The sequence below is a fragment of the Dioscorea cayenensis genome, unplaced genomic scaffold (genome assembly GCF_009730915.1).
Source record: "Dioscorea cayenensis subsp. rotundata cultivar TDr96_F1 unplaced genomic scaffold, TDr96_F1_v2_PseudoChromosome.rev07_lg8_w22 25.fasta BLBR01000210.1, whole genome shotgun sequence".
In the NCBI taxonomy this organism is placed as follows: Eukaryota; Viridiplantae; Streptophyta; class Magnoliopsida; order Dioscoreales; family Dioscoreaceae; genus Dioscorea; species Dioscorea cayenensis.
In genome coordinates this window covers 174739-200974 of record NW_024086601.1, presented here as the reverse complement: position 1 = coordinate 200974, position 26236 = coordinate 174739, and the positions used below count along the sequence as shown (strand labels likewise).

Sequence of the window (26236 nt, the reverse complement as noted above, 5' to 3'; positions counted from 1 at the left end):
CATGCAAATGGCTAGTTGGACCGAGAAAACCCTAGATTAGGTCAACGTGATGCTCACGGCAATTGACCCCTAATCTGGTACGAGTATTGGATACGAAATCTCTTCAGCTCAAATCCTCCTACGATTGCAATGGGAAAGGTGGTTTTCTCAAATTAGGGTTAGAATACAAGCTAAATCTTAACCCTAGAATTGGAGCAGTATAAATACCCGATGGTCACGGCGTATTTATACATGTTTTCCTTCTAAGCTTGGTGAGTCTAACACTAGGGCAATGGTCATGCAACCTAGCATTACCTAAGAATTGATACACCGAGTTCTCATGCATACCAAAGCATTCAAATACACCAAGCAAGGATCACAAGCAAGCCAAAATATAATAGAAAGAACCAAGCATCCATACAAGCACAAGTTCACCCCCAAGGTTCACCTACATCTGGTAACCTTGGGGTTTAGTTGTTTATAGTCATCAAATACAACAAGAAATCCATGCAAACAACCAAACAAAACATAAGAAACACTCCATCAAAGAATGAAGGCCGGAGAAGCTTCCAAAGACGCCACACAAGAGGTGGCTTCCCTTGTCTTCAACCTCCTCTACACAAGCCCTAGGAGTATATCTCGCCCAAAATTGCACTCTCCTCGTCTTATCCTCAGTGGAAATGCCCTCAAAACCTTACTTCTAGCTCCAATTTGGTGTGGTGGTGGTGAGCTCCAAGAAGAAGGCTTCCCCCCCTCCAAAGAAACCCTAACAATGCTTATAGAGGGATGAACTCGGGCTTTCCTACGGGTGGCCTCATGCTCATAACACTGCTTGCGAGGATGGTCATAATACTACCTATAAGGAAATCCAGACTTAGACTTTTTCTGAAATTTTCATGTTCCGGGCTGCTACAGTTCATGTATAGTGCCCAGGGTCCAAAAATGACATTTTCGATGTCGATTTCTTCTTACATTCCGTCGTTGAGCTCACCTAGGCTTCCTTTGTGCCTGAAACATGAAATAAAATGATTAAACCATAAAAAAGGCATTGAGTTCTCAATAAAATACAATAAACATGTGCATTGGTACGTACAAAATAGGTACATTTAGACGTTTATTAGTTGCAAGAAGCTCTAGGGACTCCTTGTGATAAACCCTATTCCCTATTCTAGATCTAACACTTTGGTACAAACAAAAGACCCCTAGTCACACCCTAGCACTAAGGTTTACTTCAATGCTTCACTCTGTTGCTTGTACAACTAACCCTTGTGGAGTTCCACTCATAGCACATCACTTTATTGTGACTGCAAAGAACTCTTGGAACACAGAGGTAGGATAAATCACACCAGAAGAGAAAGGGGATGTTCCGCTACCTCTCGACTTACCCTCTAAACTCTTTCCAACCTAGCTTTATCTAACCCTGATGGTGTGTCACTCATCCACAAGAATTACCAAGATGGATTCTCAACCCTAGTATCACTATAATGTAAAATCAACTCAACAAGCATTCAAGATTGGAACTCAATTAGAACATTAATTAAAGAAAACATAATAAAAGGTCAATGAAACAAAATCATACTAAGGTTTACAAGTCTAACCACCCACTAGGGGTTTTGCTCTCCATGAAGCAAGATACAATCAATAATGAAATCAAAAGTAAAAACATGCAATCCATGAGTAAAATCCCCTTGTAGTCCATATTGATGGTTTGTGAAATAACCTTGTCTTCTCCAAAGGTTCTCTCATCAAGCCTAGGGTACACCTTTCGAATCAATGTCGATGAAAGCTCCCCCAATAACTATCTTCCGAAGGAATGCGATGTTGAAGGTTGTAGAACCACTCCAAAAGCCTTGCCAAGTCCTTTTCAAAACCCTAGCTGCAAGCATCTCCAAACTTGGGGAGAAGATGGGAAAAGGATTCTTCAAAATGCCTCAAATTGCGACTTAAATAGGGCTGGAATCTGGCGTCCACACGGGCGTATAAAATTTCCACACACCAGTGTGGTTTTCCAGAAATTGAATTTTCAGTGCACTATAAACAATAACTGCGATATTTATTTAGTACAGTACTTTGCTACAGTACCGCTACAGTGCTTTGTTACAATGCTTTCGAATCCACACTTTTCATCGAGGGCACTTGAATAGGCACACATCCATGTGGTAGATTGCATTGTGTCTACAATAAAATCGTATTTGATGAGGATCTTTCTAGTATTGCACAAGTCGGAACACATGAGCACTCAAATTTGCATGTTCACTCGAGTACAACAGAGGTTAACACACCCACATGTCTTTGAGCACAACTTGTGTCTTCACATTTATTCACTCCAAGATTTCATCAACAAATTGCATCCATGATCTACTTTTAGTTTCTTTCTTTCTAATTGTCCCCACAACCCTACATGCGCAAAAGAACACAAATAAACATGCATAAGGGATAAAACATGAGAAAAGCAATGCCCAATGTAAGAAAATAATACTTCATATTACTATTAAACAAACACTTATCACTCCACTTCTAGGTTAGTTCCTATTCTTGTACAGGTATCTACAACAACAAAGGGAGATACAGTGGAAAGAAACCTAGGTGATTATTTTATCACCTTCATGATAAAGGATACTCCTACCACATATTCAGAAGCTGTAGCTTCTACTAATTCAGTATTCTGGAAAGAAGCTATAGATGATGAGTACCACTCAATCATAAGTAACCATAGATGGATAGTTACTTCCCCACCTCCTATGAATAAACCTTTGGGTTATAAATGAGACTTCAAGAAGATGTTGTGACATTGACGGATCTATTGCAAATTGGTTAAGATAGAAAGTGGGACTTGATTACTTTGACACCTACTCACTAGTAGCTCACACCACCATCATTAGGATTCTTATAGCACTTACCTCTGCTTTCAAATTTCAAATCGATTAAATGGATGTAAAGACTATTGATAAGTGCTTATGCGGTAAAAATGTGAAGCGTTCTTTCCTTATGTTGAGCATTATTTTTCTCGGGTTTTAACCCTAATATGGGTGTATTTATATTACTTTCATGCAGGTAGAGTTGTGAGGCCGATTATGAGAGAAAGAAGCCAATGTGGGTCGTAATGCACTAATTTAGAGGAAATCTTGCTAAAGTTCAAACGCGAAGATATAGGTCGGGTTCCAGATGCAGGAATGTGTGCCAACCTCCTCGTACTCGAGTTAGCACAATGATTTAGAAGGGCACAAGGGCAGTCACATTCAAGCATTCTGACTTGTGCATATAGAACAAGATCTCCACCAACATGTCCGTTATTAAAGAAGGAAGGCGATCCACGATGTAAATGTGTGCCCGTTTGCTGACAAGGTCCCATTGCGTATATCCTGCAAGTGCATGGGTTTGTCGAAGTAATAATCCCAGGTGAGCGGGTATCGAATCCATAGGGAGTAGGGAATAAAAATACTTAATTCGATTCTTAGCTATGTGAAAGATCAATGATAAGGAGTGTGATAATGATTCATTTCTCAATAATAAAAGCAACAAGAAAGAGAGCAAAAGTAAAGAAGCGGGTAAGACAATCGATAGAGATGAGGTACCCGGATAATGCTCCGCCTAGGATAATTGTTTCAAGTGCAAGAACCCTCTATTATGCCTCCTAATCAATGCAATGGTGAGTCATGGAAATTCTTAATTACATAATCCCAAATCTAAGGTCAACTATGCCTAACTGTATACATGTCCCGGAGGAGAAATTGAACAATCTCAACACCTCACAGTCACATAGAGTTGCAATGAGCTCTAGGGATTCCAAGTGATAAATCTCTTCCTAATTATAGACCTAGCCCTTTGGTCCAGGTGAAAGGTCCCTAACCACAATTGAGCCCTTGATACTAAGATCACCTCAACGCTTCACTCCGTTGCACGCGCAACTAAGCCCCAGCGGAAGTTCATCCCTTAGACCATTCACTCTATTATGGCCGCAAAGAACTCGAGGAACGGAGGTAGAATCTATCACACCGGAGAGGAAAGAGGACGCTCCTGTACCTCTTGACTCACTCTCTCAACCCTCTCCAACCTAGCTTTGTGTAACGCTTGTGGTGTGTCACTCACTCACAAGGTTACCAACAAGAACTCTCAACCCTATTGTCACTCTAAGGGAAATGTTCATATAATGAAGCATTCAAGGTTAGAACTCACAATAAACATCAATTTATTAAAAGCATAATAAAGAGGTTTGATAAGTGCTTGTGCGATATGAATGCGAAGCGTTCATTCCTTATGTTGAGTATCACTTTTCTCAGGTTTTTACATTAATATGTGTGTTTTTTATGTTACTTTTACGTAGGTAGGGCTGTGAGGCCGAGAATGAAGAAAACAGGCCAATGTGGATCATAATGAACTTATTTTGGAGGAGATCTTACTAAAGTTCAAACGCGAAGACATAGGACAGGTGTGAGATGCTAGAGTGTGTACCAACATCCTCGCATTCGAGTGAGCACATCCATTTGGAGGGGCACAAAGGCAGTCACACTCGAGCATTCCGTCTTATACATACAAGAACAGGAGCTCTGCCAACATATATATTATTGAAGAAGCAAGTGATTCACGACGTGAACGTGTGCCCGTTTCCATTACCCTGATGAAAGTATGGAATTGGGAAGTTATTCAGGTCGAAGACTGTAGCAGAGCAGCGTAAAAATACTGTAGCAAGTACTTTAGCAACACTGTTCACAGCCGCCCGAGAAACCAGAGAAATAGAGAATCCACACGGGTGTGTGGAAATTATCCATGCCCGTGTGGAAATTCCGCACGGGCGCGTGTATCGTCCATGCCCGTGGAGTTGCCCGATTCCAGCCTTATTTAAAGCAGATTCAGCACCGATTTTGGTATTCTTTTCACCATCTTGTCCCCAACTTGCGAGAGGGCGTCGGCTAGGGTTTCGAGGGGTATTGGCCAAGGTTCTGGTGAGGTTCTACGGCTTTGGCATCGTGATTCAATTAGGAAGAAGGTTGGTAGGGGAGCTTCGATCGAGGCGTATCCTATACCGGATGAAGGAATCCTTAGACGACGAGTAGAGGACTTTCCACAAGACCATCGACACGACCATCGAGGTGGTTTCTTTATGGATTCATTGCTTTTACATTCTATTTCTTTGATTGTACTTAGCTCCATGGAGAGCTAAACCCCTAGTGGGTACTTTGATGATTATGAACCCTAGGATGTATTCGCTTCATTGAACTTCTTTATTATGTTTTCAATAAATTGATGTTTATTGTGAGTTCCAACCTTGAATGCTTCATTGTATGAACATTTCCCCTAGAGTGACACTAGGGTTGAGAGTTCTTGTTGGTAACCTTGTGAGTGAGTAACACACCACGAGCGTTAGACAAAGCTAGGTTGGAGAGGGTTGAGAGGGTGAGTCGAGAGGCACAGGAGCGTCCCCTTTCCCCTCCGACGTGATAAATTCTACCTCCGTTCCTCGAGTTCTTTGCGACCATAATAGAGTGAATGGTGTAAGGGATGAACCTCCACTAGGGCCTAGTTAGGCGTGCAATGGAGTGAAGCGTTGAGATGATCTTAGTATCTAGGGCTTAATTGTGGCTAGGGACCTTTCGCCTGGACCAAAGGGTTAGGTCTAAATCTAGGAAGAGATTTATCACTTGGAATCCCTATAGCTCATTGCAACTCTATGCGAGTGTGAGGTGTTGAGATTGTTCAATTTCTCCTCCGGGACATGTATAGAGTTATGCATAGTTGACCTTAGATTTGGGATTATGTATGTAAGGATTTCCACGACTCACCATTAAATTGATTAGGAAGCATAATACAGAGTTCTTGCACTTGAAGCGATTATCCTAGGTGAAACATCATCCGAGTACCCCATCTTTATCGATTGCCTTGCCTCCTCCTAACTTTTGCTCTCCTACTTGTTGCTTTTAATTTCTGAGAATTGAATCATTACCATACTTATCATTGTTGATACTCCACATAGCTAAGAATTAAATTAAGTGTCTTTACTCCTACTCCCTATGGATTCGACCCCGCTCACCCAGGATTATTACTTCGACAAACCCGTGCACTTACGAGATATATGCAAGGGGACCTTGTTAAGGTTCAAAGAAACAAATACATCCTAGGGTTCACAATACCCGAGTACCCACTAGTGGTTTAGCTCTCCATGGAGCTAATTACAATCAAAGAAATAGAATGTAAAAGCAATGAATCCATAAAGAAACCCCCTCGATGGTCGTGTTGATGGTCTTGTGGAGAGTCCTCTACTCGTTACAAGGGATCCTTTGTCCGGCTTGGGATACACTTCGCCGGATCGGTGCCGACGAAAGCTCTCCCAATAACCTTCTTCCAAATGACGCGCGATGTCAGAGCCGTAGAACCTCTCCAAAAACCTAACCAATACCCCTCGACACCCTAGCCGAAGCCCTCTCGCAAGTTGGGGAAAAAATGGAGAAAAGAATACCAAAAACAGGGCTGAATCGGCTTTAAATAGGGTTGGAATCGGAGACTACACGGGCGTGGATGCTTCACGCACCCGTGCGGAATTTCCACACGGGCGTGGATAATTTCCACACGCCCGTGTGGATTTTCTGTTTCTCTGGTTTCTCGGCCGGCTGTGAACAGTGCTACTACAGTACATACTCCAATGTTGCTACAACGCTCTGCTACAGTATTTGACCTGAATAGCTTCCCAATTCCATACTTTCATCACGGTAACACAAATGGGCACACGTTCACATCGTGGATCACTTGCTTCTTCAATGGTGTACACGTTGGTGAAACTCTTGTTCTATGTGCATAAGTCGGAATGCTCGAGTGTGACTGCCTTTGTGCCCCTCCAAATGGATGTGACAACTTGAGTACGAGGAGGTTGGCACACACTCTAGCATCTCACATCGACCTATGTCTTCGCATTTGAACCTTAGCAAGATTTCCTCCAAAATTGGTGCATTGTGATCCACATTGGCCTATTTCCTTCATACTCGGCCTCATAACCCTACCTGCATAAAAGTAACATAAAAACACACATATTAGTGTAAAAACCGAAGAAAAGTAATGCTCAACATAAGGAAAGAATGCTTCGCATTCATATCACACAATCACTTATCATTTGCGTTACCTCGATGAAAGTATGGATTCGGGAGTATTTCAGGCGGCACTGTAGCACGGTGTTGTAGAAAACACTGTAGCAAAAATAATGCAGCAGCACTGTTTACAGCCGGCCGAGAAAACAGCAAAACAGAGAATCCACACGGGCGTGTGGAAATTTGACACGCCCGTGTGAAAAATCCACAGGGGCGCCCGCACGGCTGTGTGAATTCCCGATTCCAACCCTTTAAAAGCCGATTTCATCCTTGATTTCAGCATTTTTTTCCCATCTTTTCCCCAACTTGAGAGAGGGCGGCGGCAAGGGTTTGAGAGGTATTAGCTAGGGATTTGGAGAGATTCTATGGCTCCGACATTGCACGCCGTTTGGAAGAAGGTTAGTGGGAGAGCTTTCGTTGACACCGATCTGGCGAGGTGTATCCTAGGCTAGACAAAGGGCCCCTTGAAACGAGTAAAGGACTCTGCACAAGACCATCGCCACAACAAATGAGGGGGTTTTCTATGGATGCTTTGTTTTTAGATTCGATTTTATTTATTGTATCTAGTTCCATGGAGAGCTAAACCCCTGGTGGGTACTTGGGTATTTGTGAACCCTAGGATGTATTCATTTTATTGAACCTCTTTATTATGCTTTCAATTAATCGATGTTTATTGTAAGTTCCAATCTTGGAGACTTTATTGTTTGAATACTCCCCTAGAGTGACACTATGGTTGAGAGTTCTTCTTGGTAACTCTTGTAAGTGAGTAACACACCAAAAGAGTTAGACAAAGCCAGATTGGAGAGGGTTGAGAGAGTGAGTCGAGAGGCAATGGAGTGTCCCCTTTCCCCTCCGGTGTGATCCATCCTAACTGCACGTTCCAAGAGTTCTTTGCGGCCATAGTTGAGTGAATGGGCTAATGGATGAACTTCCACTGGGGCTTAGTTGCGAGTCAATTGTGGTTAGGGACCTTAATTGTGGTTAGGGACCTTAGTTGTGAGTCAACGGAGTGAAGAGTTGAAGTGATTTTACCACCTGGACCAAAGGGTTAGGTCTATAAATAGGAATAGTGTTTATCACTTGGAATCGCTAGAGCTCATTGCAATTCTATGCAAGTGCGAGGTTGAGAGGTTATTCAATCTCTCCTCCAGGACATGTATAGAGTTAGGCATGGTTGAGCTAAGATTTGGGATCATGTAATTAAGGATTTCCAGGACTCATTGTTGCATCAAGTATGAAGTATAATAGAGGGTTCTTGCACTTGAAATAATTGTCCTAGGCGGATCAATATCCGGGTACCCCATCGTTTATGAATAGAGGATGACAAGTATTCTTAATCATCTTCTACTCATTTATTCTCCTCCTTCTGAGAGCTTTGATCACCTGTTATACTAAGTTTTCACCATTGTATTCTACTCATTGACTAAACTTGGTGGTGTCGTACTTAGAAACCTCATCATTGAAATTGCTAGGCACGGAGTTGATCCATCAAGGGGATTAATGTATCATGCGCTTGGAGTGAGGCCAAAAAATCCTGCATGAGGAAGGACAATTTAGCATTATAGCAGTTTCTATGCAAGCCTCACCCAAGGCTGGAAAAATTTCGATATTTATTTACAATTTTTGAATTTATATTGCTTGTTGAAATTTATATTTGGTCTCAACAATATCCTGCTTTATGCATTATGACTTCCTTTTGATCTCTATAGCACTAGTTTGTAAAAATTTTCATCAGTATATCGTTGCTTGCCCGCAAGTGTACTGGGGTCACTAAGTAATACCTGCGGAGTGACACAGTGGGTCGATTCCACCAGTGCTAAGGGAGCTCCTATTACTCCTTCATCACTTACTTTCTAACCTTACAACTTAAACATGGTTTTTCACTCTAATACATGCAACAATACTAATAAATCACAAGTATAACAATTCCAAGGCAAGCAAGAAATCACAAGAGCAATGATGACGATAAATAGGCCTAGGGATGAGGATACCCATGAGTGGTCATCATGATATATGGATGCATAAGAACAACATGGCAAGGGTGATTTAGACCAATGGATCTCAAAATTACTTCAACCCCAATCTCTCGACGGTTAAAACCTAATCCCATATGAATAATGACAAGGATATCTCCCTAATCACGTTCCTATGATTGCATTAAGTGAAGGAAGATCAAGCAATAAGGATACACTTAAACTAAGTCCATTCTTATAATTCGGAGGGCCTACAAACATCCAAATTTCATGGCATGTCGATACAAGAATACCCCTTCTAGCTCATTAATGATCTAGTACATGCGAGTAGGTCACATCTACACGTACAACTTAATAAAGAACTAAGGATCTCTCCATTTCATATTTCTAGACATAAAGAACAATGTGCCAGACCATAGAGCATGAATGTATCTGTGGAGGGGATTCACCAAATGAGTAGCCTTCCGCATATTTGTTGTGTCAGTAGGTGATAAGGAATTCCAATATTTGCTTGCACTCATGCCAAATGGATAATTAATGTGGGCTGATTAAGCAACGACGCGCTAGTGAACTCATCATCATAGATTTCCATGTATTTTGCAAACTCCATGTGGTTCATTTCATGAATTTTTCAAAAAGCTTGGAACCTAATGGCACCTTGTCGTCGAATGAGAACACTCCTCTCATCTTGCTTCGCCCCAAATGTGCTCAACACCTCCAATGTGAGTTGGCAAAAAGTATGTTCATCGATTGAAAATAATTCCGTCCAACCATTTTGAGCAAATAAATCTTTCACTTGCACATCCCACCTGAGTTCACCAAAGACATTCCAATCAATATGCCGAAAAGTACCAAATGGTTTGGTCTTTAAATTTTCATAGCGAGACTTGTGAAGAGAACAAGAGAAACGGGGTTGTTCGGGGATGTGAGAGTCGTTCCTCGGCCATTTAGAAGCGAGTTTCTTGACGTGTGGCATTCCTACATCAATAACTATTCAAGTATGAATTAAAGGAATCCAAGAGGGTGCATAATGTGGCATGAAAATAGATAAAAACATGATGAAACTGAAGAGAATAGGATCCATACAGACATATGGAGCCCGTATGGATACTATTCAACTTGCAAGAGGTTCCCATCAATCATGACTTCAAAAAATTTGTACATATTTTCAAGGAAATTCATAGACATGATGTTATACCACACAATACAAGCTAAAAGCTTGAAACAATCCACACAAAAACTCAAGAAAGCAAGAAGAAAAAGAATAGAATAAATTTTTTTCTCATCAAGTTTCTTACCAACAAAAAGCTCGAGAGCACTTGAGTTTAGCTTGAAGAAGAACACTAGATCTACTTCACAAGGAGATGAGGAGATGATTTTGAACAAGAAATGGTGAGATTTAGCCATGGTTTTATGGATAATGAAGGTTAGGTTTTGTTTAGAGAAGAAGAAGAATGAATAAAGAAAAAGGTGGCAATGTTTTCATGAAAATCTAGACCCCAAATGGCCTCAATGAGGTCCTCATTGAGGCCATTTGGAGTAAGCAAAAGTTTCTGGAATTTCCACATGGCCTCAATGAGTACCTCATTGAGGCTGTTTAGCACAAGCCAAACTTTCTTGAATTTCCAAACGGCCTCAATGAGCTCCTCATTGAAGCCGTTTGGACTTAAAATCATGCATTAAGGCTTTGATTGCTTCTCCAAACACATGGGCATGGCTACAAGGTGTTCTAAAATCATCACCAACATAAAATAATGGTTCAAAATTTTGATCTAATGCATGAAATGATAGCCCAAACAAGTGCCGCTCAACAATAAAAATAAGTAAACTACCACATGGACAATGATCATGATACACAAAATAATGAGAGCATGGACTTATTCAAATTAATAACTCCATGATAATACGAAAAATAACATGACCATGAACACAAAGAATGCACAAACATCAAAATAATCCCCCGAATGCTTAGGTTGCCTCCCAAGAAGCGCTTGTTTAACGTCACGAGCCTGACGTACCTTTTCACTTACCTCACGGGGGTTCGAATAATTTGATATTTCCCCCGTTCATATTCGAATTGTTGTTGTTTCTTCCCGGTAAATTCAAGGACATACCTTTCTTCTTCTTTCCCCGGACCTCCCTCCAAATTTTCTTTAACATTGAATCTTTCTTTTCTTTCTCTTTGGTATTGGTACACATAACCTTCTCCTTTGGTTTCTTCAAATTAGAACTTGGAAGAGGAGAGTGAGGTTCTTCTTGATCTTCATTTCCTAGCTCTCCTAAGTACTCATTCAATGGATTCAATGAAAGTACCTCCTGCACACAATCAAAAATTAAAAGTTCAGTTTCATCAATAAAATAAAGCATGTCATCATGGTCTAAGGAGTGTTTCATGGCCGCCGGTACAGTGTACATTGGTTTTTTCTCTCCAACCCTTAATGTTAATTTTCCTCTTTATGGTTAATTAGGGCACCGGAGGTACTGAGGAATGGCCAACCAAGAATCAATGGTGTCTCCACATCTTCATCAATATCCATGATGACAAAATCCACAAGGAATACAAATTTGTCCACCCGGACAATCACATCCTCAACAATCCCACAAGGCTTCCTTGTTGATCGATTCGTCAATTGTAAAATCATTTTCGTGGGTCTAAGTTCATCAAGACCAAGCTTCAAATACATGGTATAGGGCATAACATTAATGCTTTCCCTTGAGTCTGCTAGGGCATTTTCTTGAACTCCACCCTCAAGTACACAAGGAATTATGAAGCTTCCCGAATCTTTCAATTTTTGTGGGAGCTTCTTCTCCAAAGTGGGCGAGCAATTTCTCGTGAGTGCAACTGTGCCCTATTCTTCCAATTTCCTCTTGTTTGTTAGCAATTCTTTTAAAAACTTGGCATACTTGGGCATTTGAGTCAAAGCTTCCACTATCAAGATGTTTACTTGGTGTTGCTTGAAGATGTTGATGAATTTTCTGAATTGCACATCCTCCTTATCTTGCTTCAATATGGCCTGATAGGGGATTGGAGGTTTGTACTCAGATGGCTTTGATGAATCCTTTGGTAGAATTTCCTTGTTTTCACCTTGCTTGTTTTTCTCAATGACTTTCTCAATTATGTTGGGGTCTTCCACTTCGGCTATCCCAGTTTCCTTGACACTTGGGTCAACTCCGACCCTTGTCTCAACCTGTCTGCCGCTTCTAAGGCAATAGCCTTCAAGCTCTCTCTTGGGTTCTCTTCAGTGTTGCTAGGAAGACTGCCTGAAGGTCGCTCAAAATTTGCTTTAGCAAGCTGCCCCACTTGATGTTCAAGTTATTGTACAGAAGCATGAAGATTTCTCAAAACGGAGCCTATCTCATTGAACTGTCCGACATGTTGAGCAAGCAGAGCATTCACCTTACTGAACTGAGAATCCATACTGTTGGTTATGCTATTAAACCTTGATTCAGTGTTGATCATGAACTTGGCAAGCACATCTTCAGTAGTGAACCTTTTCTCTAGCACTGGTTGTTGCATTTGGGGACCTTGTGGAGGTGGTGTAGCTTTTTGTTGTTGCGCCTGATTCCATGAAAAGTTCAGGTGGTACTTCCACCCCTGATTATAAGTCTAGCTGTAAGGGTTCCCTTGTGGCCTTTGTCCTCCAATATAATCAACATTCTCAATTGGGGCAACAGAGGAGCTAGCAATAGGATTGGGTGACTCCATGCCCTCCACCACAACTGCTATAACTCATCACTGACTCTGACTTCGAGCTACTGCCCATGAGCATGTCTAGCTTCCGAGACAACACATCAACCTTTGTGGCAAGAGCATCATTGGAACTAACTTCATAAATTCCATCGGCTTTCTATGGTGCAACTTTTGAGGTCCAATGAGACTCATTGCTTGGCATTGATTCAAGGAGTTGCTCGGCTTCATCGCGGTATTTGTCACTAAGAGATCCACCCGCTGTGGCATCAATTAATTGATGAGTTGCATAGTTCAACCCTTTGTAGATGATTTGAACCCGCATCCAAGAAGCAAAGCCATGACGGGTACATCTCAGAAGAAGGTCTTTGAATCTCTCATAAGCTTTAAATAGTATCTCCGATTCTCCTAGTTTGAATGCTGAAATTTCTTGCCTTAGCTTCCCCACTTTTCTAGGAGGAAAATTCCTTCCCAAAACTTTTTCAACTATATCTTTTCATGTTTTGATCGATCCCGGCGGTAAGGATGTGAGCCACCGGTATGCTCTATCTCTCAAACTGAATGGAAATAGTTGTAGCCGGATTGCATCGTCTGTCACCATGTTTATCTCGAAAGTGGAACAGAGTTGAAGGAAACGGGAAAGATGATCATGGGCACCTTCATTTGCAAGACCATTAAATTGTACTGAATTTTGGACCATGCCGATGGTGCTTGTCTTGATCTCAAAATTATATGTGGTGATGGATGGCGCTTGCACACTAAATTCTTTGCCTGTGAATTGCAGCCTTTCATATTCGGATACAGTACGGCTTTCTTCGTCCATGATTATAGATTCTGTGTCCTCAATTTTGATGTTTCTTTCACTAATGCTTTCACCCACTTCTCTAAGTCTTCGTTGTAAAGTTCTCCCAATTTCATTGTCTTGCGCAACTAAATTTGATGGATTTGCATGTGTCATGCACCATACCTTTCAAAGTCAATAAAGATAAAGAAAGTTAAGCTAAAAAAGAAGTAAAACAAATGAAAGAAGAAATAAAAGAAAAGAAAAATGGTTAGAGCAATAAGCTAGAAGTTTCCTATAATTCCTTATTTCCCCGGCAACGGCGCCAAAAACTTGGTTGCTTGCCCGCAAGTGTACGGGGTCGCCAAGTAATACACAATGAATGACACAAGGGTCGTATTCTATAGGGTTGAGGAGCTCCTATTACTCCTTCGTAACTTACTTTCTAACCTTACAACTTAAACATGGTATTTCACTCTAATACATGCAACAATACTAATAAATCACAAGTATAACAATTCCAAGGCAAGCAAGAAATCACAAGAGCAATGATGATGATAAATAGGCCTACTGATGAGGATCCCCATGAGGGGTCATCATGATATATGGATGCATAAGAACAACATGGCAAGGGTGATTTGGACTGATGGATCTCAAAATTTAGTTCAACCCCAATCTCTCGGCGGTTAAACGCTAATCCCATACGAATAATGACAACGATCTCTCCCTAATCACATTCCTATGATTGCATTAAGCGAAGGAAGATCATGCAATAAGGATACACTTAACCTATGTCCATCCTTATAATTCGGAGGGGCTACCAACATCCAAATTTCTCGACATGTCGATACAAGAATACCCCTTCTAGCTCATTAATGATCTAGTACATGCGAGTAGGTCACATCTACATGTACAACTCAATAAGGAACTAAGGATCTCTCTATTTTATAGTTCTAGACATGATGAACAATGAGCCAAACCATAAATCACACAAATGCATTCCAAAATAAAAGTATAGCATCCACAATACATGATGAACACCCCCAAGGTTCACCTACATCCGGTGGACTTTGGGGTTGACAAGGTCCCCTTGCGTATATCCCGCAAGTGCACGGGTTTGTCGAAGTAATAATCCCGGATGAGCGGGTATCAAATCCACATGGAATAGGGAATAAAAAATACTTAATTCGATTCTTACCTATGTGAAAGATCATTGATGATAATTGTGACAATGATTCAATTCTCAAAAGTAACAGCAACAAGTAAGAGAGCACGAGTAAAGGAGGAGGTAAGGCAATCGATAAAGATGGGGTACTCGGATAATGCTCCACCTAGGATAATTGTTTCAAGTGCAAGAACCCTCTATTATGCTTCCTAATCAATGCAATGGTGAGTCGTGGAAATCCTTAATTACATAGTCCCAAATCTAAGGTCAACTATGCCTAAATCTATACATGTCCCTGAGGAGAAATTAGATAACCTCTCAACCTCACACTCGCATACAGTTGCAATAAGCTCTAGGGATTCCAAGTGATAAATCTCTTCCTAATTATAGACCTAACCCTTTGGTCCAGGAGGAAGGTCCCTAACCACTATTAAGCCCTAGATACTAAGATCACCTCAACACTTCACTCCATTGCACGCGCAACTAAGCCCCAGCGGAGGTTCATCCCTTAGATCATTCACTCTATTATGGCTGCAAAGAACTCGAGGAACGGAGGTAGAATCTATCACATCGAAAGGGAAAAGGGACGCTCCTGTACCTCTCGACTCATCCTCTCAACCCTCTCCAGCCTAGCTTTCTCTAACACTCGTGGTGTGTCACTCACTCACAAGGTTACCAACAAGAACTCTCCACCCTAATGTCACTCTAGGGGAAATGTTCATACAATCAAGCATTCAAGGTTGGAACTCACAATAAAGATCAATTTATTGAAAGCATAATAAAGAGCTTCAATGAAACAAATACATCCTAGTGTTCACAAATACCCAAGTACCGACTAGGGGTTTAGCTCTCCATGGAGCTAAGTACAATCAAAGAAATAGAATGTAAAAGCAATGAATCTATAAAGAAACGCCCTCGATAGTCGTGTCAATGGTCTTGTGGAGAGTCCTCTACTCGTCGCAAGGGATCCTTTGTCTGGACTAGGATACATCTCGCCGGATCGGTACCGACGAAAGCTCTCCCAATAACCTTCTTCCAAATGATGCACGATGTCGGAGCCATAGAACCTCCCCAAAACCCTAGCCAATACCTCTCAAAACCCTAGCCGAAGCCCTCTCTCAAGTTGGGGAAAAGATGGAGAAAAGAATACTAAAATCGGGGCTGAATTGGCTTTTTATAGGACTGGAATCTTGCGACCACATGGGCGTGGATACTTCACATGCCCATGTGGAATTTCCACACAGGCATGGATAATTTCCACACGCCCGTGTGGATTCTCTGAAGTCCTGTTTTCTCAGGCGGCTGTGAATAGTGCTGCTACATTACTTGCACGAAAGTAACATAAAAATTGGTCTATAGTGCTACCCATGTCTTCGCGTTTGAACCTTAGCAAGATTTCCTCCAAAATCGGTGCATTGCGATCCACATTGGCTCCTTTCCTTCAAAGTCAGCCTCACAACCCCACCTGCACGAGAGTAACATTAAAACACACATATTAGCGTAAAACCTGAGAAAAGTAATGCTCAACATAAGGAATGAACGCTTCGCATTCATATCGCACAAGCAATTATCAGGGGTCCAGTGTGCCATCATACAAACAAGAGACACAAACTCAAGAAACATAAGAAATAAAAGCATAAATAGCACTCCCTAGTCCGAATGATAGTGAAGAAGAATGATGCCGGCCGGATGACGCTTCCTCTAGCCCAAGGAATGCCGAATGTTCCTCCTTCCTTGATGATGAAGCTCTCCCCTTGAAGTTCAAGCCCTTGATCACCTCTAAGCCTCAAGCTAACTCTCCCCAAGATGATGTCTTCGTTTTTCCTCCCTACTCCAAAGTGTTGGCTGCCCAAGATCACAAAAGTCCCTTCAAAAGAGCCTCCAAATGCCCTCATATACTCCCGTTATACTCCCTCTCCAAACCAGCCCGCATGCCCTCAAAATAGTATCTTTGTGTTCTCCATGGCGTTTCTGTGCCCTACAAAGCAAACAACACACGATTAAGCACAAAACGAGCATCAATCCTTATAGAAATACATGCTAAATATATCAAATATATACACTAAAACACGTACATTTAGACACTTATCACTATATGGATAGTATTTCCTACATAACCTACCTTTCAAGGAAGCCTATGCTTGATCACAAAGAGATATAAATAGGAGTAGCAGGAGAATTACAACCAATTAAGCAGGACAATGGGGAGTTTTCTAGAAAATTGAGTAAAAGAAAATAACATCTCAAAATCACAATAGAAGCCCTTATTAAAATTTTTTTTAAAGAAAAAGAGCTTAACTCAAACACATTATGATTTTTAATAAGATAGAGATTGATTACAATAAGATTATCTTTCAATTAGTTGAGTTTTACCATCATTTAGCTTATCCTCATCACTAATCTAAGCAAGTAAATCTACCATGAGTTTTGAAACTAAAAGGGGCCATGATCATCTTTACATTAGCACATGCCTCATTTAATAGCTACAGAAGTGGTACTCTAACAGGGCTAGGGGTGCCTATTGTTTGAAGTGAACCATAAGTTTTCGTAAAAGTGGATGTGGGATTGACAACCATTTTATAGAAAATGTCATATTGTAGAACACTTTTACTTTTAGAGCAACATAACTGAAGATGCAAGGGCTATAAGTGTAAGCCAAAAAGGCCTTGAGAGGTGCAAGTATGTTGGACAAGTTGTGCCCAACATCCTTTTCTTGGGATACCAAATCTCTTCTAGTGTTTCAGTTACTAGAGGTGTCATGGGCATTGGTTGGCTACCTAACCAGAATCCAAAATTTTTTACCCGACACAAATTTATTTAGTTTTGGGAAAGGCAACACAATCCATACCTATCGGGTAGCTAGTTGACTAGTTACCCAATTTTGCATGTCAGATACCAACCAAAACTGAATGGATCATTTATTTTATATTTGTAAATTATTTATTTTCATATTAATGACTAAATTATTGGAAAATCATTTTAAGAAAAAAAATATGATATCATTAAAAATATTAAATGAAATGAATAATCTAATGATGACAAATGAATTGAAAAATTTTAAAAATCAATGATAATAAAAAGCATTTTTGAGCTCATTTGTATAGTATATAAAGGCAAGGTCTATATAAAAATTGAAATTTGCAACAATCAGAAAACTAGGATTTTCACCTGTTTAAACTTATATATTATTGTACAATAGTGTATTATATTAAACCCAATTTGAGTCATGTAACGAAAATATTTTTTTACTCGACCCGAACCTAACCTTCAAAAACATGGGGTTTTCCAAAATCCCAACCTAAACTTGAACTTAATGGGTAAATCAATCAAATATTTGTTCATTTATTTTTTAGTTTTGCTAGGGTTTATGGTGTTAAGAGTTTCTTAGATGATCCCATATGACACTGACCAAAATGAACACATCAAATACAAAGCAAACCACTGAAAGTACCCGCATCAGCAGCAATGCCTTTTAGAAGGACATAAATGAACCTGGAAACACCAAGCTGATAAATAGCATGAATCTCAATAAGCCTTCCTTTTGAGATAATAAAAATCCTCATAAAATTATTTGGTGATTTTCACTGAAAAACATAGCAAAAAATAGCCCCGTAAAATTATACAAATCAAGAAAAAAAAAAACTAGATTCTTTTACGTAACTGTGAGTAAAAATCACTCACTCTTGCACGCACTAGGAGGTTAACTAAAAAACCACAAGGAACAAAGAAAATCAAAACAAAGAATCAGAAAGTAGCACTCTAAATGCCAGAATCATTATTAGAGGGAGTGGCAGAGGTGTCCGAATCCCCCAAATCTGCATAATCCATGCCAACATGCCGAGTTGGTCTCAAAGGGGAGGTAGGCTCCAGAGATAAGCGCATCCCCAAGTGCTCGGTAATGCATACCACGCTCCGCTGTAGCCATCAAAACTCACCGAATGAACACAAAATTCACTCGGGAGCGTGAGATAGTAACCATGATCGTAGACGAGAAGAGTTGGCCTGCGATTTAAGGGTAGGGGTATCAATATCAGTAAATGGTGGATCATCGGGCGACGTGACCCTATACTCGGTCCCCCGGGCAGTTTGAACCCTGTACGCCATCCTCATCAAATGCAATGCCTCGAGGGACATCAGAGGCACACCTCCTACCACTCGTATCCTATGGGTCCCCTGAAGGTCACCAAGTTGGCGGACCAACCAAGTAATATATAGGCCGATACGAGGAGATGCCCCCTGATGAGAAATAGATACAACGATCTCATATCCTAAATGCATGTGAAACCTGTCCACCATGCTGAATAGAAAATCAAAATCTCACAAACTGACGATTCCCGCCCTGTCACCGCGACCTGTCAGAGTGTGACTAAGCAGGAAATGGATTAGCGGCACTGGGAGCGGAGTGCGGTAGCCTTGATTTAACGGGGATCATAAGTCAGACATGAACTTAATCATCACCAGGCATCACTAAGTGACTCTCCTGCTGATCTGGAGGTAAGCAAGACGTCATAGGTAGCGGTGTGCATAAACTCGGCATCGTATAACCCTAAATGGATAGAGAACTCAGTGAGGCTCATACGATGTAACGCGCCAAAAACCTGGAAATGAATGAAGTCGGTGATGTGTTCTCTGCAAGTATACAGGTCACATACAAGTAATATAGTAGTACCCCTTGAGGGGTAAGGTTGTCAAACCTCAGGGACTTTGACAACACCACTTGCATATGTCCCGCAAGTGCACATGTTTGTCGAACTAATAAAATCCCAGATGAGTGGGGTATTGTATCCACAGGGAGTAAGGAATAAAAACACTTAAATTGTTTCTTAACTAAGTGAAAAATGAATAGTGATATGTGTGACAACTTGTAAAATAACACAAAAGTAAAAGAACAAGAAAGAGAGCACAAGTAACGGAGAAGGTAAGGAAATCGATATAAATAGGGTACCTGGATATTGTTCCGCCTAGGACAATCATTTCAACTGCAAGAACCCTCTATTATACTTTCTAACTGATGCAATAATAAGTCGCAGAGATCCTAAAATACATGGTCCCAAATCTAAGGTCAATCATACCTAACTCTATACATGTCCCGAGGAAAAATTGAATAACCTCTCAACATCGCACTCGTACAGAATTGCAATGAGTTCTAGGGATTCTAAATGATAAATCCTATTCCTAGATATATACATAAAACTTTGGTCCAGGTGGAAGATCCCTAGCTACAGTTAAGCCCTCTGTGCTAAAATCACTTCAACTCTTCACTCAATTGCACCTGCAATTAAGCCCAGCCGAAGGTCATCCTTTAGCCCATTCACTCTACTATGACCACAAAGAACTTGAGGAAATGGAGGTAGAACAAATCACACAAGAGGGGAAAGGGGATGCTCCGCTACCTCTCGACTAACCCTCTCAACCCTCTCCAATCTACCTTTGTCTAAATCTCGTGGTGTGTCACTTACTCACAAGGGTTACCAACAAGAACTCTCAACCCTAGTGTCACTCTAAGGGAGCATTCATACAATCAAGCATTCAAGATTGGAACTCAAATAAAACATCAATTAATTGAAAGCATAAAAAAGAGATTCAATGAAACGAATACATCCTAGGGTTCATTAAATACCCAAGTACCCACTAGGAGATTTAGCTCTTCTTGGAGCTAATTACAATCAATAAAATCAAATGTAAAAGCAAAGAATCCATAGAAACCCCCCTCACTAGTCATGGTGATGGCCTTGTGGAGAGTCCTCTACTCGTCCAAGGGTCTCTTTGTTCAGGCTAGGATAAACCTCACCGGATCCGTGGCGACGAAAGCTCTCCCACTAACCTTCTTCCAAATGGAGCGTGATGTCGGAGCAGTAGAACCTCTCCAAATCCCTAGCCAATACCTCTCAAAATCCTAGCCGCTACTCTCTCTCAAGTTGGGGAAAAGATGGAGGAAAGAAAGCTAAAATCAGGACTGAAATCGGCTTTTAAATGGCTGGAATCGGGAATCCATATGCCCCTGTGGGTGCCCGTGTGGATTTTTTTCACACGGGCATGTGGAATTAACGCATACCGGTGTGAATTCTCTATTTTTATCCTTCTTCGGCCAGTTGTGAACAGTACCTGCTATAGTGTTTTGCTACAGTGCCCTGCTACATTACAGGCCGAAAACAGTCCCGAATCCATGCTTTCATCTAGGTAACGTAAACGGGCACACGATTACGTCATATATCGCTTTGCTTCTTCAACAATGGACATGTTGGTGGAGTTCTTGTTATACATGGACAAGCCATAATGCTTGAATGGGACTGCCTTTGTGACCCTCCAAATCATTGTGCTAACATCAATACGAGGAGGTTGGCACACATTCCCGCATTTCGAACTTGACTTATGCCTTCGCGTTTGAACCTTCTTAAGATTTCCTCCTATTAGTGCATTTACGATCCACATTGGCTTCTTTCTCTAATATTCGTCCTCACAACCCTATCTGCAAACAAGTAAAATAAATACATACATATTAGCATTAAAACCTGATAAAAGTAATGCTCATCATAAGTAAAGAACACTTAACATTCTTATCGCACAAGCACTTATCAAACTCCCCCACACATAAGCTTTTGCTTGTCCACAAGCAAAAATTAAAATATTATGTGCATAGATGACGGAAATATTGGAAATGCTTGGCCTTAGGTTCACCAAAGCATACAAAGAGAGCATTCTACAAGTAAGGAAAATTTCAACACTAAATACAAAAAAATGAATGCTCTAGCTAAAAAAACTTGAATAAAAAAAGGACAACAAATCCCGAAATTGTGTAAGTGTGTGAACTCACTCAAAAACAACCCAAAAGTATACTCCTCAAAGTTCCAAGTCAGGGGGACTTATTTATCTATAAAAAGGTAAAAAAATTTCAAAGATGGTAGTATCTTCACACATCCTCTAAGGTAGCCTTTTCCAAAGCGGCCGCTAAGGTGGCTTTCACACTTTCGAGGTGGTAGCTCTTTCTACCGGAGTGGTAGCTTTCACTCATCCTATGAGATAGCTCTTTCTCTCATTAGGGCATAATTAGTATCCGACTTATGAGACTACTTCATACTTTATAGGTGGTAGCTCTTTCCACCCAATAAGCACAAATAAACAATTAAATTATTTTGTTCTTTCTTTCCATTTCACCAAATTTTTTTTTTACAAATAACAATAGAAACAAAAATAACTAGTCCCTTTAGCATCAAACATGAGTTTCCAAAAGAGTTTAAAGAGTGAGTAGTGCAACAAGTGTTAATCGGGCAAAATTCCTACAAATTCAAGCAAAAACTAGACCATGAAGACAATCAATGTTAAAAATTCTTCTAAACTCAAGAATACAATCATTATAACTAAGGTGAACCACCATTGGCTATGTGAGCATGTATATCAATCAAAATTAATATAAAAGAGATGTCTGCACTATGAAACTCCCCCCACACTTAAGTTGTACATTTTCCCCAATGTACACATGTAGGCTCACTCATAATTTATATCAATCAAGAACAAATGTGGGAGAAGCAATCAAAACAATACTCCCCTAACTCCTAATGTTGCATTTGATGGAGCTAAATCCTTCGGAGTGATGTTCCAACAGGTTATGAAGCACACACGGCCAAGTGCCTAAGCACCATTGGCCGTGCCTATGACAAAGTCTCAATTCCCATGATGACAAGACCATCTGCACGCATACACGAGGAAGTTTAGTGAAGCTCAATAAAACAAAAATAACTCGAGTATATAAAAGATAAGGTAATGAATACAACTCGAGACCACAAAATGAAAATAAACTAAAAAGGAAAGTCCTTTTTGAATATACAAGTCCAAAATGAAATGCAAAAAGTAATCAAAATGACGAAAACAAAGTCAAGTGTCCATGCCGCGCTCTGGCTCTTCTGCTGCTGCGGGTGCTAGATTGAAGTGTGCTGGTGGACGTGGTGATGGTGATACCGGAGGGGCCTGAGGAGTCCTCGACAGTAAGATAAATGACGAGGCGATATCTCGCTATAAAATCTACTGTAATGTGTCGAAACATGCCATGAACTCTGTATACTGTGCAACCTGCATAGCCCGAATCTTAGTAATCTCTACTTGAACCTTAGCGACCTCTGTCAATATCACACCCATCGCACTCTCGAGCTTCTCAAGGCGATCATGGGCTTGAGATAGTGAAAACATGTGTACTAGGGGTGTATCCTCTGCCACCGGAGGTGCCACAGTCTTTATCGGTGCTGGCTGAGGCTCGGGAGCATGCTGAGAAGCCTCGGCATCATCACCCTTGTCCTAAGCTATCTTTGGAGCTAATAGCACCAAAGCATAAACTCCTGTCCGAACCCTGTGGACCATACCCATCAATGTCATCGTCTCCAGGCTCAGGGGCGCAGGTGTACTCGTCTTCTCGGCCCCATGAATCGTGTCCAAGAGACCCATGCCCAAAACTGGTCTCGTAATGTAGGGGACAACCTGATGTCGAATATACTCTGTGATGATGTACCCTAGATGAATCAATATGCACTGCACCATCGAATATAAGTACAGAAGCTCCTGCCGGCTCAGAACGCCATTGTTATCACCACTATACCATCGAATACAAGTACAGAAGCTCCTGCCAGCTCAGAATGCCATTGCTACCACCACAGTCATCCACCGACCTACTCAGAATGGCGTGTAAATATCGGTACGCAGGTTGGGAAAGGCACGTCGCCTTGGACACCCCCGACTCATACTGGCCCTGACTACACAATGGTTGGTAAGCTCAGTGCAGGGTCATCACTTAAGGAAAATCTATCGGTAACTGGGAAGACTCCTCAGTGTTTGTAAATGCCTCCTCGTACAAGCCAAGCTGAAATGAAAAGCGAGTGATGCTCATGCTATGGTAATGTCCAAATGCTCTGAACTAAATGGCGTCGAGGCTGTCGAATCTCGCATAAGATCTATCGAACTCGAATGACGATAAGACCTCAAGTGTAAGCTCACAAATGGTTGGCTAGCTAGTCGACAATAACTGCATCCATCTACCCACTAAAACGAGATCCTCGGCCTCATTTGCGAACTCATCTCCCTGATGTAAATCTCTCAATATGCTCATGTCCAGGTATTGAGTCTGTCAGAAACGAAGTCTCGACAGACGCTCAAAACGAGCCTGATGCTCGGGAATTGTGAATCTCATGCTCTCGGACTCGGGGAGGACGACTCACGCGGCTGTTTCTCTTCTTGCTTCTTTGACCGAGGTCCCATAATCTGCAAAATTTGAAAGGAAATCGATCAACCTAGTTAATTAAGTAATGCTGCAGAAATCTACAAGGTCACGTGGAATTTCCATACGCCCGTGTGGATCCACGGGTCGTGAAAAACGAACGGCCGCGCCTCAAAAATCCAAAAATACACCGTTAAATCACTTCTAACTTCATTATGAACATGCATAATTATTCTAATTGTAGAAATGAAGCATTATTAACTAGTTTCATTGATTAAAATCAAGAATTGGCGAGGAAAACAAAAGATAGGGCTTACCAACGAGTTGAGATTGAAAACCTTGAGTCAGTCGGAAAACCAAGTAAAAATCCTTCCAAATCGGCAATACGAGGTTGGGAAATGATGTGAGATTGCTCTCAAACAATTGGAGAATGTTAGGATGAGAAAGAACGGCGATCCTTTAAAAAGAACCTGCGCCTATTCGCATTCTGTACATCCACACAGGCATGCGGAAATTACCCACGCCATGCGCCTCTACAGGGGAGAGCCACAAGGCAGACGCACTCCCCTGTGTGCTCTCGGGATAATAGTCAATCTCTTTTAATGCATCCACATGGGCGTGCAGAAAATACCCACACCTGTGCGCCCGACCCACAGCGGCAACCGGACGCCCTTGTGTCTTCTCTGTCCAAGCGAGAAAAATCGCTAAGTGTTCTGTACGCCCGTGCGGAAATTCCGCACGGGCGTGGACATTCACAAGCCCAACTCATACGGGTGAACACACACCCCTGTGTCTTCTCGAGATGCAGAGAGCTCTTCTGTAGAGATCCACATGGGCGTGCGAAAAATATCCACGCCCGTGCTTTTATCACAGGTTCACCCACAAGGATGAGTCCACGCCCCTGTGTGCTATTGGGATAATTTGCTAAGTCTCTGCAGGAAAATGCACGCTCATGTGGAAATTATCCACGGGCATGCGGAAATCACAAGGTCGCTTACAGTGGCGAGTCCACACCCTTGTGCCATCTCTGGATGTGCTCTGAAAGAAAATGCACGCTCGTGCGGAAATTCCACACAGGCGTGTGTTGTCTCTGGACACTTAGAGAACTTTGCAAGCTCTGCAGAAAATTCCTGAACACAGATATACACTCAGAGCCTACCTAACAATGCAATTTTTAACTAGAGAAAACACAAAAAATATGCTCAAACAACCAAGATTCTTTGCCACACATGATTAGGCACATGATAACACCATAATGTCCACAAGAAAATCACAGCAAAAACATCTAAGAATCAAGACACCAACACTTAAAGCCTTATTCATACAAATGATAACTAAAAACTAGAAAAACATTAAAAACTTGGGTTGCCTCCAAAGAAGCGCTTGTTTTACATCACTAAGCTTGACGTACCTTGTCTTACCTCACGGGGGTTCATAGATGAAAGAAGCCCTCTTACCTATAGCTTGAAAGCATGATGAACAAAGTCTCTTGAAGGTAGAGGGGGAGTTATCAGGCTTGGGTCTACCTATCAATAGTGCATCCAGTTTCTTTGATTCAAGCACGTCTCCAATAGCCTTGGAGCATTTCCAGTGGTGTCTCTTCACCCTCTTCATCTTCTGGAGCACCTTCTACATGATCCCCGAAGTAGATGGTACTTCTTTAGTCGAACCAAGCATCATAACTTCTTCATTTTCCATCTCTTGGTCGGATAAACCCTCATACGGGTCCGGATTAAACATTTCCTGCATGTATTCATCAACAATCTCATCAGTAGTGTCTAAAAAATACAAAGTATCATCGAAATCCAAAGAATGCCGCATAGCTTCAGTAAGGCAGTATGTGAGCTTGTCATCTCCAACTCTCAATATTAGCTCCCCGCCGTCCATGTCAATCAATGCCTTGGAAGTCTGCAAGAATGGTCTCCCAAGTATCAAAGGTACATTCGCATCCCAATTGATGTCTAGCACCACAAAATCTATAGGAAAAATGTACTTGTCCACCTTGACAAGCACATCTTGATGATAATCCTCGGATGTCCCACCGTTCTATCCACCGATTGCAAAGTCGTCCGAGTGGGTCTAGGCTCGCCCAAGCCAAGCTTCTGAAAGAAGGTGTATGGCATGACGTTGATACTGCCCCTTGAGTTTGCCAATGCTATTTCTTCACCCAAATTGCCAATATTACACAGAATGATGAAGCTTCCCGGATCTTTCTTCTTGTTCGGCATGTTCTTTTGCAACACCATCGAGCAAGACACATTTAAGATCATTGAAGCACTCTCCTCCAACTTCCTCTTGTTAGTCAACAAGTTCTTCAAGAATTTTGCATACTTAGGCATTTGGTCCAATGCCTCACCAAAAGGAATATTGAT

General features: G+C 41.3%; 1 protein-coding gene across 1 annotated transcript in view; it reads right to left on the bottom strand.

The window, feature by feature from the left end:
- LOC120253788 overlaps nt 1-26236 on the bottom strand; it is a 71789-nt gene that overhangs the window by 5880 nt on the left and 39673 nt on the right. The gene's annotated exons all lie outside the window — the stretch shown is intronic.